Source organism: Cavia porcellus, unplaced genomic scaffold, assembly GCF_034190915.1.
Source record: "Cavia porcellus strain 051 isolate PalLab524CR breed Dunkin Hartley unplaced genomic scaffold, mCavPor4.1 scaffold_27, whole genome shotgun sequence".
Classification (NCBI taxonomy): domain Eukaryota; kingdom Metazoa; phylum Chordata; class Mammalia; order Rodentia; family Caviidae; genus Cavia; species Cavia porcellus.
Window position 1 is genome coordinate 39795881 of NW_026947510.1, and position 15876 is coordinate 39811756.

At 37.0% G+C, this 15876-nt stretch overlaps 1 protein-coding gene and 1 pseudogene across 1 annotated transcript in view; both read left to right on the forward strand.

The window, feature by feature from the left end:
• The first annotated feature begins 312 nt into the window (after nt 1-312).
• Nucleotides 313-15876, forward strand: part of Atf7ip (activating transcription factor 7 interacting protein) — a 185917-nt gene continuing 170353 nt past the window's right edge. The window contains exon 1 of the mRNA XM_063238259.1: nt 313-443. The gene's annotated coding sequence lies outside the window, so the exon portion shown is untranslated. The remainder of the gene's footprint in view (nt 444-15876) is intronic.
• On the forward strand, nt 1348-2352 carry LOC100732109 (ubiquitin-conjugating enzyme E2 D2-like; annotated as a pseudogene).

Genomic DNA, 15876 nt, shown 5'->3' on the forward strand with positions numbered 1-15876 from the left:
GAAACTCACTCTGCAGAGCGTGTTTCTTTTTCTATCTTTAATAAAACTTTGCAGAACTGCCACGGTGGTTCATGTCTGTAATCATAGCACTTGGGAGGCTGAGGCAGGAGTATTGTTGCAAGTTTGCGACCAACCTGCGCTACAAAGTGAGCTCAAGGCCAGCTTGAACTGCATAGCAAGACTCTGCCTCAAAAAGGCCAAATACCCCAGTTAAAAGTGCTATTCGGAGCAGGAGGCGTCGGTTTGCAGGCCTAGCCGGCCGGGGACTGAACCGCGAGCTCTGCTCGCTCGCGCCGCGGCGTTGGCTGACCGTTCCGTGCGGTGAAGAGGGCCGTGTCTCAGCCGCTGAGAACCGAGGATCATCCAGACGCGGTGGGACCGAGAACACGCGGACACCGAGGACCGAGACATTACGGACCATGGCGCTGAAGCGGAATAATAAGGTGATACCCAGCTGCTGTGACAGCATTTTAATTTAAAAGCTCTAGAGAGGCAGGATGACAGTGGTTAAGAGTGAACATTGGACAAAAACGTTTTAGTTAGTGTTTCTATCATTGGGCAAGCTTACTCGTGGGTTTCTGTGAGATGGTTGTTACATATGAGCAGTAAATAGACTGCGCTGATAGACAACATGTACTGTTTTAGACACGGGGAGGGCAGCAGAGAAAACATGAAACATCATTCGGATTAAATGTAATGTGTGATTTTGAACAGATCTTGGCACACCTGACATAAGATCACAATGTGTAATTCTTGGAAACTTTCTAGAAGAATTTTGGTAGTTTATTAGTCCTAGTTGATGCCAAGTTGTTGATGATCTAAATATTTTAAAGAATTACATAATACTGAGATTTAAAGTCTTTTCTTTTTTTTTTTTTTTTTGATTTGAAGTCTTTTCAAAAAGACTTAACTAGTGTTTATGTGGTACATGGTTAACCCAACCTGTAAAAAAAAAAAAATTAAGAATGCATAAATAGTTTGCTATTTCTTTCACCCATTACAGTCTAATCACATGAACAAGTTTTTAAAAAATACATTATAATCTAAAAGTTAGAAGGCCCTGGATTCTATCTCCAATATCACACAAGGAGTGGGAAAAAGATCCAGTCATTTTTCGGAAACAGTTTTGAAGAGGAATGCTTTATTTTAAGGTAAATAGGAAGTTAGTGCCTTGTTGCTGGGAGACAGTGTTCAGAACCTACATGCAGTCCTTAAGCTTAAAGAAAGTTGGAGTGTGACCCAGCACTTGGGAACTGAATGGAGGACAGTGAGATGAAGACTAACCTGGCAGCTCTGGAGTTCTCATAAAGGCATTCATCCCCTTATCCCATGGTGTGCCTTGATTCTTGATGAACTTAGTGATTTGGCCCGTGGCCCTCCAGCACAATGTTCTGCAGGCCCAGTTGGGGATGATATGTTTCATTGGCAAGCCACAATTATGGGACCTAATGACAGCCCATATCAAGGCGGTGTATTCTTTTTGACATTTCATTTTCTTACAGACTACCCCTTCAAACCACCTAAGGTTGCATTTACAACAAGAATTTATCATCCAAATGTTAATAGTAATGGCAGCATTTGTCTCGATATTCTAAGATCACAGTGGTCTCCTGCTTTAACTATTTCTAAAGTTCTTTTATCCATTTGTTCACTGCTATGTGATCCAAATGACCCTCTAGTGCCAGAGATTGCACGGATCTATAAAACAGACAGAGCCAAGTACAACAATATCTTGAGAATGGACTCAGAAGTATGCCATGTGATGCTACCTTAAAATCAGAATAACCTGCATTATATAGCTGGAATAAACTTTAAGTTACTGTTCCTTTTTTGATTTTCTTATCCGGCTGCTCCCCTATCAGACCTCATCTTTTTTAATTTTATTTTTTGTTTACCTCCCTCCATTCATTCACATGCTCATCTGAGAAGACTTAAGTTCTTCCAGCTTTGGATAATAACTGCTTTTAGAAACTGTAAAGTAGTTCCAAGAGAACAGTTGCCCAAGATTCAGAATTTTTTTAAACAATGGAGCATGTGTATTATGTGGCCAGTGTCTTCACTCTAACTTGGTTATGAGACTAGACCATTCCTCACAGCTCTAACTGCTGAAGAAGCCATCTGAGGGGGGAGATGGATGCTCGGTTGTCACGGCAAGGAAGCAACATTATTCTAGCAGCATCCATTCTTGTTAAACCTTCCACTGTTAGAGATTTGAGGTTACATGATATACTTTATGCTCATAACTGATGTGGCTGGAGAATTGGTATTGAATTATAGCATCAACAGAACAGAAAATGTGATGTATTTTATGCATGTCAATAAAGGAATGACCTGTTCTTGTTCTACAGAGAATGGAAATACCCTTTGTATTCCAAAATAGGGTCTCAAAACATTTTGTAATTTTCATTTAAATTGTTAGAAGGCTTGAAGCTATTAGTTAATCTGTCTTCCAATACACTGTTTAATATAGCACTGAGTAAATGATGCAAGTTGTCAATGGATGAATGGTTAACTAATAGCTCTGCTAGTAATTGATTTATTTTTCTTCAATAGAGTTGCATAAACCAGTGAGTTAGCTGCCTGGATTAATCATTATGGGAAACAATTTTTTGTAAAATGCAAAGCTGTTTTTTGTATATACTGTTGGGATTTGCTTCATTGTTTGACATCAGATAATGATGTAAAGTTCAAAAGAGTGACTATTTTGCCATGTTCAGTTAAAGTGTACAGTCTGTTACAGGTTGACCTGTCGCTTGACCTGACTTACGCAGAATAATAAACTATTCAGATAGTGTAGCTTCAATGTGCTGCACATAGTGTACTGGTAGCCCTGGAGATCAGAGGTGGACTTGGGGCCCAGCAGCTTTGAAATGTTGTATGGAGTTGAAGAAATTTCCTTTCTAGGTGCAACACCTTCCCCCCTCCCATCTAAAATGTCTTCAACTTGTACACTTGATACCTTAAAAAAACCACAACATGGGAGTAATAGTGGGTCAAAATTAATAAAGTACTGTTTTGGTGTGGGGAAAAAAAAGGCCAAATACCAGTGGTCTGAGCATATGATCAGAGGATAGTGGTACAGTGTGACATCTCATGGGGATCTCCTTTTGAGGGTTGCAGTCATTGTTGATTCTCTATAGTCTTGCTTTGGAAGTCCTATATCATTTCCATTGTTTTGTTGGGTTGGGTTTTTTCTCTTTTGTTTGATTATATCAAATTCAATGGCAGGTGCATTTATTTCAAAGGTAGCAAGATATATTATGGTAGTCATTTTGGAATTACTATAGGCTTGTTTTGAAGTCCTTTTTTGTATTCATTGTTTTGTTTTTTGTTTGTTTGTTTGTTTCTATACTATTCTGTTCTGTTTGATTTTTACTGTGTCCAAAGTTATCTGCAACTATTTTGAAGACATCAAGAGGCATTATGATGACTATTGTTAATTTCATAATGTTTTAAAGTCCTGTATCTTTTACATTGGTTTGTTTTGGTTGGCTTTATTATGTTTTATCTGCTTCAAAATAGTAAGTGTTTTTAAAAGGCCAAATAAATAAAACTTTGCTAACTTTTGTACTTGTCATGACCAATTCTTTGCTCAGGACAAAAAGAACCTAAAACTATCTCCAAAAGTAGACTCCAGCACCCCCAAACCAGGCTGTTCTGCCAAAGGAAATTTCAAAGCAGTCAAATATTCAGATTGTGGCTGACTTGGGTCCTGTTGGAGGCTTTAGTCAGCTGTATCTTGGGAACTGAGAGCAAAAGCCACAGCCTATTGACTTAAAAAGTTTTGAGTTTGACCAGAATGGAAGATGGAGTAAAGTTGGAGCCTACAAAGACAGAGTAGAAGAGAGCTTGGTTGCTAAAATAGATTAGCATTAAACAAAAGCCAAGTACTTTGGGTCAGGGTAATATGAAGTTTGTCTTGAGAGTATTGGAGGACTTCATGTGATCCCACCCTTCAGATTCAAGGGTGAAAAAGTGAGACTTTGCTTTGAGAAGAGAACCTCAGTGAAGCATCCTCCAGAATGGCAGCAACTAGGGAATAAGAACTGATTCCCCAAGGTTCAGTTCCCCATGTTCAGTCATTCAGGCACTTAGGAGCCTCTACAACCACAAACAAGATGCAAACGGACGGGGCTACTGTTCATACTGGTGGCAGATCTTGACATTATCTGCATGGTGCTGGTTTTATGTGTGCACAGAATTCAAGATTTGTGGGATCACTGAGGCTTCCATTCAGAATTTAGAAGGCGGCCACACAGTGTATCCTTGAGATAGTAGTGTGTGAAGTTATGCATATGAAGTCAAAATTGTAGTGGAAACACCAGAAATTTGGAGAAGTCAGGAACATGGTGTTACTATATGCACTGAGCTCATAGTCTCACAACATTAAGGGATGAAGTCACAAACCAGAGGAGGTTAGGAGAGTTTTATTGGAAATAAGAAAAAGAATACATTCTGGATTTCGGGGGGGGGGGGTCCAAAATGGATGACCACATGGCCCCTTGGTCCAGAGCTAGTTATAGATAGGCAGAGCACAGGAATTGCTCAGCTGGTATAGTGACTACCTCTCACAGGTAGCTTTATGGATTTAAAATGACCAATGGAACTCAAGATCTCTCTTTCATCTTTTTACTCAACACATAGGGTTTAAAGGAAACTGGAGCCAGGTGTGGTGGCATACACCTGTAATATCAGCACTCAGGAGGCTAAGGCAGGAGGATTGTTGAGAGTTTAAGGCCAGCCAAGGATGCTGTTATGGTTGATACATTGTGTCAATTTGAAAAGTTTAGAAGTTTAACTAAGAGACTCAGCAGAAAGCTAGGACCCTTACTTTGTAAATATCCTCATTCTGAACAAAAGGAGCGCACAGAGATATTGTGAGTGCTACATCTGACCTGGGGCTCAAAAGGTGATCTGCATACAATATAAGGGAAGAAGAGAAACTTAGTTCCTCCCCTTTTGATCTGGCTGCTTTTTTCTGGGTGCTGTCTTAAAGTGTAGCCTCTGTGCCATGCCACCCTGCCTTGGAGCCAGCAGATTATGGATTGAAACTTCCACAAACAGTGAGCTAAATAAACCTTTCTTTCCTTCATTTTGGGTGTCAGATATTTTATCCTAGCATGGAGGAAAAAATAACTAAGATAGAATTTTGTACAAGGGAAGCGGGGTCATTGCTATAACTGTACATGACCATGTGGTTCAAGAGCCTTTGGGAATGGGTTGTGAAAAGAATTTGGAAAAGTTCAGAGGTATCTCCTGAAAGAAGAGTACTGGAATGCCTTAGGCTTTCTGTAGGAGAGATCTGGCAGAAGAAATTTCAAGACAGTAAAATGTTGAGGTGGTGATATGGCTATAGTTGGCAATTTTTAGCTAGATTTATGTTGTGAATCAAAAGCAAAGAGCCCATAAGGATGAGTTAAAATATGAGTTTGGCCAGAAAGGAAGATCCAGTAAAGCTATAAACTGTAAATATACAGCTGAATCTCCATTGCTGAGAAGGTACAGAATGGAAAAGATGGCTTGAAGGCATCACAAAAAGCAGCAAAGTAAAACACTTCTTTGAGGCAAAGACATTAGAAATTTATTCCTCAGAATTGGCCTCAGAGTGCCCAGCAATCCAGGCACTTAACCGTTACAGCCAAAAGAAAGGAGAACCTGGCTACTGCTCCGGCTGGCAGCAGACCTCAGCATCATCTACATGGTGTTGGTTTTAGGTGCATACAGAATGCAAGAATTCTGAGGTTAAAAAGGCTTCCACCCTGATTTCATGGTGGAAGCCAGGCAGTGTGCCCCTGAAAGGGCAGTGTGTGAAGCTGTGTGAAATCAAAGGTGCAGTGGAGACCCAAGAAGTTTGGAAAAGCCAAAAATGTGGATCATCTAAGGAAACCTGCAAGGAACAAACAAAGTGGGCTTACATGGGAGCTACAACCACCAGCAGTGCTGTAGTGGTGGAGTCATAGAAGCCCTTGGAACTCACAATTTGCCACAGATTGCTTCAGATGCTGGACATGCAACTACAGGACTTAACGATTGTCCTGTTGGATTTTGGGCATTCTGTTGTCCCAATCCTTTGTACCCTCCTGTTTGTAACTTTTGGGATGAGAATATTTATCTTGTGTCATTACATATTGAAAGTGGTTAACTTTGTTTTCATTTGTACAGGAGTATGCAACTAAGAGTTGTCTTAAATCTCAGGGGAGACTTGGGACTTGGACTTTTTAGCAACACTAAAACTATTAGGATTTTGGAAACTTGCAGATGGACTAAATGCCTTTTGCATAAAGGGATGTGCATATTGTTATGTTTCTAGTGCAATATAATTTTGATAGACTTAATGCTGGTCTTTAAGGATTTTAAAGCTATGTTATAATGTTCAAGTTGCAAAATGCTAAGAATAAGCATGTCTTGTATCTAGAAACCAATTTAAAGAAATGTGTCTGGTTGCCAAGTTGACAAGGGGTGGATTGTTATGGTTGATATATTGTGTCAACTTGAGAAGTTTAGAAGTTTAACTAAGAGACTCAGCAGGGAGCCAGGAACCTTACTTTGTAAATTTCCTCATTCTGTACAAGAGAGTAGGAACATTTGTGAGTGTTACATCTGACCTGGGGGGCAATAGACTTTTTCCTCCCCTTTCTTCCCCTCTTGCACTGGCTGCTTTTTTCTGGGTGCTATCTTGAAGTGTAGCTTCTGTGCCATGCCACCTGCCGCCTCGCCTTGGAGCCAGCTGATTATGGACTAAAACCTTCACAAACATTGAGCTAAATAAATCTTTCCTTCTTTCATTTTGAATGTCAGCTATTTTGTTCCAGCAAGGAGAAAAACTAGCCCAAGACACATACAAAATGAGTTAAAAAAAAAAAAAAAAAAAAAAAAGAGTTCAAGACCAGCCTGAACCGCATAGCAAAATCCTGTCGTAAAAGACAAAACAACAAAAAAGTGGAATTTTAGAGACAAATTATTTTGCATTCTAATTTCCTCAGAACTCAGGAGCTTAGTAAAGAGGGGTTATGGAATAGCAGCAAATCCCTTTTGTAGGGAGGGTACTGTATTCCATGTTGCTTGAGGAAGTTCATTCTTGGACCAAAGTCCTAGTTTACTGACTACTCTTATTTTAATACCTACCTGTATGGTAGCTCAAATTCTGTATCAGGCCCTTCCCTTGCTAGGTGTCTTATTCATAGGCTAACCAAATACAGTAAATTGTTTTCTACAGTGGAATGTCTCAGGTGAGCTTCAGGCCGTGAGTAAGCTAGCTCAATAGAAGGACTATGAGTGGCAGTGTTGTAGGGACGGGGTCACCCATTGAAGTTTATATCTGCCACAATTTGCCTAGGGTGTTAGACATGGAATTACAGTATTTAATGTTTTCTCTGGAGGGTTTCAATCTTGGTTTGGTCTAATTCCTTTCTGTTTCTGATTTCTCCCTCTTAGAATGGAATGTTTACCCTGTCATTGTATGTTGGGAAATATTTAGCTTTTTTTTTTTGGTGTTGTTGAGACAAGGTCTTACTATGCAGTTCAGGCTGGTCTTGAGCTTTTGTAGCACAGGCTGGTCTCGAACTTGCAATGATTCTCTTGCCTTAGCCTCTTTAGTACTGAGATTACAGGTGTGTGCCTCCATACCTGACTTGAGACTTTGGACTTTTCAGCAGAGCCGAAACTATTAGGACTTTGGCAACTCTTACACGTGGACTAAATGCAACTTACCTAAAAGGATGCATGGGTGGAATACTGCTTTATATCTGTATCTACTGTATGGTTCATATTCTTTATCCATTTTGCTGTTGCAATTTTTGTCATTCTCTTATGATCACTAACAGTTTCTTGTGTATTCTATGTATTGACCCCTTACTAGTTTGATGAATGATAAATTGTTTATGTTATATATTTCTTAATGTTTTTACAGTACCTTTTATTGATAAAGTTGTGATATAAAATATTTAAAAATTTCTCCTCAGGAATGTATACTTTCATAGTCTTAAGAATATTCCTCTCCTCCATGTCATAAATTTTTCAACATTTTAATTATCTTCACAGTTTTGTTCTATACATTTAATTTTATTTTTTATGACATAAGTATCTTTCTCTTTATAATATCATCTTCATAAAAGTATTCTTTAAAAATGGCTTTCCCCATCGAATGAATCCTAATGCAACATTATGTATCAAATTCTCTTTTATGGACATATTGTATACTTATTGGACTTACTTTGAGCTGTGAATCTATCAGTCTTTTTTTTTTTGTACCAGAGATCAAACTCATGACCTTGCACTTGCCACGTAGACGCGTACACCACTGAACTAAATTCTCAGCCTCAGTATATTCTTGTGCCCGTATAGCATGTCTTTTATCGCTATAACTTTAAAGTATATCTTAATATCTGAGGAAGCAGTTTTCTCTGCTATTCGTGGTCAAAATTGACTTAGCTCTTTCTAAATATTGTTTATTGTCCTATATTTGTTTTATAACTATTCAAATTTCTTATCTTGATTATTGTGTTTAATTTTGTCATAGACATACACTTATTTATTTATTTATTTTGAGACAGGTCTTGCTATGCAGTTAAAATTGGCCTTGAGCTCACTGAGTAGGCCAGGTTGGCCTCAAATTCATGACAATCCTCTTGCTTCAGCTTTCCAAATCCTAGGATTACAGATATGCATCATTGTGTCTGGTTTTCATAGAAATTTTTTTAAAATATCAAATTAGGAAGAATTGGTAAGAACAGAATAATGACCTCTCATGGCTTTCATTACTAAATTTAAAAAATTATCAATACATGGATACACTTAACTTACATATTGGTGCTTCCTTTTTTTTTTTTTTTAGTCCACCAGATTATTTTAACTAAAATTCCAGACATGATATAATTTCTTTATATGAACAAATGTTTAAGTCATTATTCAAATTTTCTTGCATAAATTTATTTTTTTGTGAAATTTCAAAAAAATGTTTTAGAGTTGGTTTGTTAAAAGTAGGATCAAGGGGCTGGGGATTTAGCTCAGCGGCATAAGCACCTGCCTTGCAAGCAGGCAGTCATGAGTTCAATCCAAGGTACTGATAAAAAATTAAAAAAGTAGGATCAAAACAGGGCCCACATTTCTTTTGGTTTATGATGTCAGTAATTCTTTAAAAATCTGTAATTCCTCTCTCCCTTTCCCCCCTTTTGTCATTTTTTTAAAAAAGCAATTGGTTGGCTTGTTATGTAAAATTTCCCATATTATAGGTTTTTTAATTTATAAATATATTCTTCAAAAATAAATAAATTCTTCTGTTTCTTGTATTTCCTTTAAATATGTTAAATCTAGAAATTTTATTAGGTTGAGGTGAAGATGCCAGGATTAAATCATGATGGCTCTACCCAAAAACTTACCTAAATTTAATCACTTTCCAAAGACTCCCAGCCCTAAAAAAAAAAAAAGTCAAATTAAGTCACTACCTCAACTCCTGCCCAAGTTGAAGTGGTGGTGATGAAAAGCCATATGTCAAATCACAGCAAGCGGGGAATGACAGTGAAAATCCTGTACTAGCCATAGTATTCCTTATTTTTAGCAAAGATTTAAAGGAGCAATTTGTACTTGAGGTGAATTATACACTTTTATTTTACAACAAGAAAAGAATTTCCGATTTGCTGAACTTTTCTATAATAAATGACTGTTAGCAGGATGTTAACAGAGAAAGAGAGAGAGAGAGAAAGAGAAATTGTTCTTTTGGGATGTTGGAACCTCGTGCATCATGCCAAGTGAACAGTTTACTGTACTCAAACTCACAGGCCAAAAACTGAATTTAATCTGTCTTTTTAGAGTAAGGAGAAATTAAAAAAAAAAAAAATATATATATATATATATATATATAAGCTGTAGGAATATTTTGAAAGAAATGTGATACTGAAAGAACATGCTGAAAATGAATGTTTAACAATTTTTTTTCCAATTGTGTGTGATTTTATTGCTAAAGACAGTAGCCTTAATCTTTAAAGTGCTATCCCTACCCTGCCCCCAACCACCCCATACAGAGCCTCGCTATGTAATTCAGGCTGGCCTTGAAAGCACAGCAATTCTCCTCCCTCAGCTTCCTGAGGGTTAGGATTACAGATGCATGACTACACCTGGTCTAAATGCTCATCTTGTACACAAAAAATGTGCAAGTATAATGTTTTAGCCTATTTTAATCTGTTAAAAATAAGGAATTCCAGTGGGTCTAATACATATGTTAAAAATATTTAAAATGTAATAATTCCAGTCAATTTGCATTAACATCTGATTAATACCCGGGAAGAGCAAAACTATGTCAGTCAAATTTGGCAAATGGTATTGAAAATAAGTATTATGAATTACTAAACAGCCAATAATGTGCTGCTTCTACTGGGATCAGCATCTTTGTAAAGTCTTTTCTTCAGGTATGACAGCTACTAAAACCACAAAGCAAATAACCTAACCTTCTAGTTGCAATATATCTGTGTGCTAAAATTTAGCATACAGAGGGCTGGGGATTTAGCTCAGCAGCATAAGCGCCTGCCTTGCAAGCAGGCAGTTGTGAGCTCGATCCCCGGTACCGATAAAAAGGAAAACAACTAAAAAAAAAAAAAAAAAAAAAATTCAGCATACACACAGATACACGCACAATTTATATAAAACTATATGCAGCATATGTATTGCATATGCAAACTTTTCAATGCTTGTGAACATACAAGTACAATTTTACAGACTATTTGGAAATGTATCATGTTTATTTAGGTTTTTAAGATATATATGTATTATATAATATATATATAATAAATTTTCTCCACGGGCTAGTGTATACTCTATGAACTGGTAAAGCACTTGCCTGACATGAGCTAGGCTCTGAGTTCTGTCCCCAGATATGCTTTTCCCGGAAGCTTAATAAATTGTTAAAACTGCCTATGGTGGGGCTGGGGGTTTAGCTCAGCAGCATAAGCGCCTGCCTTGCAAGCAGGCAGTCGTGAGTTCAATCCCTGGTACCGATAAAAACCACAAAAAGACAAAAAAAAAAAAAAAAATTTAAAAAAAAAAAAAACTGCCTATGGCTAGCCTCTACAACTTCTTACTAGGTTTGTTGAGAATACTTAGATTATTCGGTAACAATTTCTTTATTTGCTCACTTTTCTCTCTTACAGTAGCTTTTTTCTTTATATTTACACACTTAATTGAAAAGGTCATGGATTTTTAAAACAATAATCCTTTGGTTGCAAAAGACAGAAAGGCATCCTAATTTCTTCAAGCAGAATGCTTTCTTCTGAGGCCACCCATGGCTGAAAACAGCTGGAAACAAACTGCTGTGGCTCTAAGAGCCAGGGATTCTTATTGCTTTCTCCTGTGCCAAATTGTCTCATTTCATTGTTAGTCTTTTTAGCCAGTGGATTAACTTTATTCTAGTCTTAATTCATAACTAGTGCATTCTTTGGTTTTACTCTGTATATGCTTTATCTATCTCATACTGTTCTTTTATAGCTGGTATATATAGTCACTAGTAACTATTTTAACTTTCAATTTCACTACCCACTATGAATAACTTCATTCTTTATGTATTTCTTAGTTTAAAACAAGAGCAACAAATATGCTTGGCTCATCTATTTGTCCTAGATCTTGTCTAGCAAGATCATTGGTCATCCAAATGGATTAAATTCCTATTGCTATCTAATATGTTTGAGTACAGGACTGGAATGTGGACATGGTCCATTAGAGAATGAATGAGACAATATATTAATTTTTGTGTATAAGAAATGAGCGTTTGACTCAAACTTACTAAACAAAAATAAGAGGGAAAAATCATGTTGGCTCATGCACTCATCAAACACTATATATTTTGTTTTTTTTTTTTTACTAGAAGATTATGGTTTAAATCAAACACTATATTAACTACTGTATTTCAGACATTCTTTTCACATAAAGAAAAATTCAGAGACAGAAAAGATTTCATTTGAATCCAGTTGTTAAAATAATAACATTAGGGGTTTATTATTATCTGCTTTTTTACTTTTCCTGCTGTTTTTATTTCCAGGCACTAAGGATGATCAAAAGTAACATTAATCATGCATTCTACACTTGATCTTAGCAAAAAGCCTGAGAAGTGATATATGAATCATACATTCTATCAATTTGCTAATGCCATGGAGAGAAAACTACCTAGGAAACTGAAGAAAAGTTTCAGGGCTGAGCTGAATTATATGTATTGCAGAACCGATCAATATGACCAGTCTTCTTTAGGTCTAACGTCAGGACACTAAGATCAGTCTAGTCTGAGTCACTCAGGCTAGGAAGAACGAGTGGTGTCTCAAAAAGAAATAGAGGTACTTCTTATAGTTGGGCTATCTATCATTTGTTTAATCTGGAGTTAATTTATTATTCCTCTCCCTGTACTGTGTGCTATGCTCATGTTGGCCAAGAGGATCTCCTATCACTGTAAAGGAAGAAGTGAACCTCTGCCATTATTTTCTGAAGGTCATTATAATTAGACATGGTAACAGAAGTTGGTGAATTCCACACTGCACTTTCTTTCACTCACCTCCAGCTTGTCTTCCTATCTACCAAATATGTCGAACAACAATATGTAGTGACTTTCTTTGTCTTCTTTTGATCAGTTTTTGTTTGAAGTCTAATTTGTCTGATTATAGGATAGCTATACTGCATTTTGGGGGTTCCTGTTGCATGGAATATTGTTTTCCATCCCTATGAGGTTAGCCTATGAGATTTTTGGGGGATGGGGAGGTTATATGTGTTTCTTGTGTACAGCATACTGTTGGACTTTGTTTTTTGATTCATTCTGCCCATCTGTGTCTTTTGATTGGGGAATTGAGACCGTTACATTAAGAGTTACTACTGACAGGGGGGCTGGGGATTTAGCTCAGCGGCATAAGCACCTGCCTTGCAAGCAGGCGGTCGTGAGTTCGATCCCTGGTACCGGTAAAAATGAAAAAGAGTTACTACTGACAGTATTGATTTATTCATGGCATTGCTTATTTTTCTATTACTGATTGCCTATTTTTCCCTTTTGCTTAACTGTTGACCCTAGCTGGTATATTCATTCCAGTAGGTACTTTGTAATTTTTGGATTTATTATCTGTCTCTACATTATCTTTCAGAATTTTTTGTTTATTTTTTTTGCAGCACTGGGGATCAAACTCCAGATCTCTTTTTTTTTTTTTTTTTTTTTTTTGTCTTTTTCCTTTTTATCGGTACCAGGGATCGAACTCATGACAGCCTGCTTGCAAAGCAGGCGCTTATGCCGCTGAGCTAAATCTCCAGCCCCCCAAACTCCAGATCTCACACTTGCCAGGTAGGCACTTATGCTACTGAGCTAAATCCCCTCTTCTTCAGAATTTTTGGAGTGCTGATTGGTGGTCATAAATTTCTTTAGGTGTTCTTTACCATGGAAATATCATTTCTCCATCAAGCTTGAGAGATAGTTTTGTATGATATATCAGCTTGTTTTCCTTTAGAACTTTAAACAATTCACTCTAAGTTTTGTTGGCTTTAAAGTTCAGAGGTCTGCCATAATGTTAGTGGGCTTTTCTTTATAAGTGATTTATTGCTTTTCTGTTGCTTATGATGATTTGTTCTTTCTTTCTTTCTTTTTTTGTACCAGGAATTGAACTCAGGACCTTGTACTTTCCAGGCAGATGCTGTGCTGCTGGACTATATTCCCAGCCCTTATGCTGGATTTCTAAGGTTTTGACTATGATTTGTTGGGGAGAAGTGTTGTTTTCTGATTGTGTCTATTTGGAGTTCTACATGAATCACTCACATGTTTAAATCTTTTCCTTTATTTGAAAAGTTTTGTGCTATTATTTCAATAAACATGTTTTTGCACCATTTGTGCTGCCTTCTGATTTTTCACTAAATTCAATTAATCTCAGATTAATTAAATTTAATTAGTTAATTAAGTCATTTTTGTTGTACTGGGAATCAAAGTCAGGATCAAGCAGATGCTATGTTGCTGAGCTATATCCCCTGCCCTAGATTGGTTTTATATGCATCATTTGGGAGCTATTTGATGCAATTTTCATTCTCTCTCTTTTTTTTTAGTGTCTAATTGATAGATCATCAAAAACAGCTCTGTCTTCTAGTTCTGACACTCTGTCCTTACACTGATCACTTATGCTACTCATCTTTCAATAGAATTTTTAATTAAAAGCTCCTAGTTGGAGTTTTTTATAGAGTCTGATTTTTTTCTATGCTGGCAATTCATGTTTTACCTCATTTTGTTTAAAGCTTTTTAGTAGTGGTTTCTGTAGGCTGGATGTTCATTTTGTTTATTTGGCCCCTTATCTATCTTCTGTGAATTCTTCAAATGCTTTATTGATTGGTTTTGTTATCTCTCCAATATCATTTCAAATAATTTGAATGTGTGGTTTTTGGTTTCCTACCCTTTGATATTCAATGGATCAACTTTGCAAGAGCTGGGAGTTTTTGGAGGCATTTTTCTCACTTATTTTCTCCTATTTCTACTTTTGTTTTTGTATTGAGGCTTGTGAGTTGATTGTAGAGGAAACTTTTTTTTTTCTAATATGGAAACCTCTTCAGTTAAATTTCACTTTTCAGTGTTGTCCTCCTGGCATGGCTAAAGTTTGGCCTTTGCCTTTCCCCAAGGTAAACAATCACCTTATTTACTTGGGAGGTCATGGGATGGTTTCAGTGTACTTGGCCCTGTTCCCAGTTCTCTAGGAATGGACCATAATATTGTTAATGATTCCCAAGCAATCCAGATTTTGGCATCCCAAGAAAACGATTAATAGCAACAGTATGTTACCTTGACTATAGTTATAAAATCAGTACCAATTATAGTGTTAAATACAAACTGAGTATTAACAAATTCCAAAGACCAATAATATACCACCCTTAACCATAGAAAAGAGATCTACATTGATAGCATGAACACTGACAAACCAAATATTGACCTACTGTTGACATACAGTAAATATGTATTAAATATAACTTTACCTCTACTAACACTAGAACAGTATTTGACTCCAAAAGTATAAAGTTAACCAGCTATCTAGAGATTCACAAATCGCAGTAGTTATATTAGTAATGGTAGGTGAGTGAAGACTGAAGAATATAAAAAGCAAAATTTCGGGTATTAGTCAATGGTAAGTGAGAAATCAAGAAAAGTGAGCTGGGGTGTGTCTTATTCAGGAGTAAAAGAAAATTAATGGTGTTAGATGATAGTTTTAGGAAAGAATGAACAACAAAAAATATAAACAGAGTAAAATACAGGAAGTAAAAGATAAGACAAAAAAAGTTAAAGGGAAAGTGAAAATAAGAGAAACTAAAAGGGGAAAAATGGAAGAAAAACATCAAACTCCAAAAAAAATCTCGTGAAAGAAAGATAAAAATAGTAAAATATAGAAATGCAGATTAAATTGTAGCAAAAATTCCTGTTGTAAATGCATGGTTTCTTTTCAAGATCTGCAGTATTTGGGTCCCACAAGTTATGATTTTTCTCTGCTTAGCTTTAGGAATTTTTAGCTTTAGGAGTTTTTGAAGTGCCCTCCCTGCCTGCACCAGAAGTTCCTCTATCTGTTCAACACAGTCTGAGGTTATGATCCAAGCCAAACAATATCCTTGCTCCCACTGCTAGATGGGAAGAATGATTGGCCCTCTGCTCGCTGTTGGCTGTAGACTGCAGAGTGGAGATTCAAGTGAACTGCTGAGTTTACTGTCACCAGCTACAGGGGCTGGTTGCTTTCTTCCTTCCTTGGGCATCGTCTTCCTTTAGGATTAGGTCAGTTGATTAGTCCTTGGCTTTGTTGCCCCATGACAAGGGAATGCAAAATACAGAGCTGACATGGAGTTGGTGGGTGGTCCTTGTGTTGGGGTTGCAGGGAGCACAATATATACATTGCAGCCCAG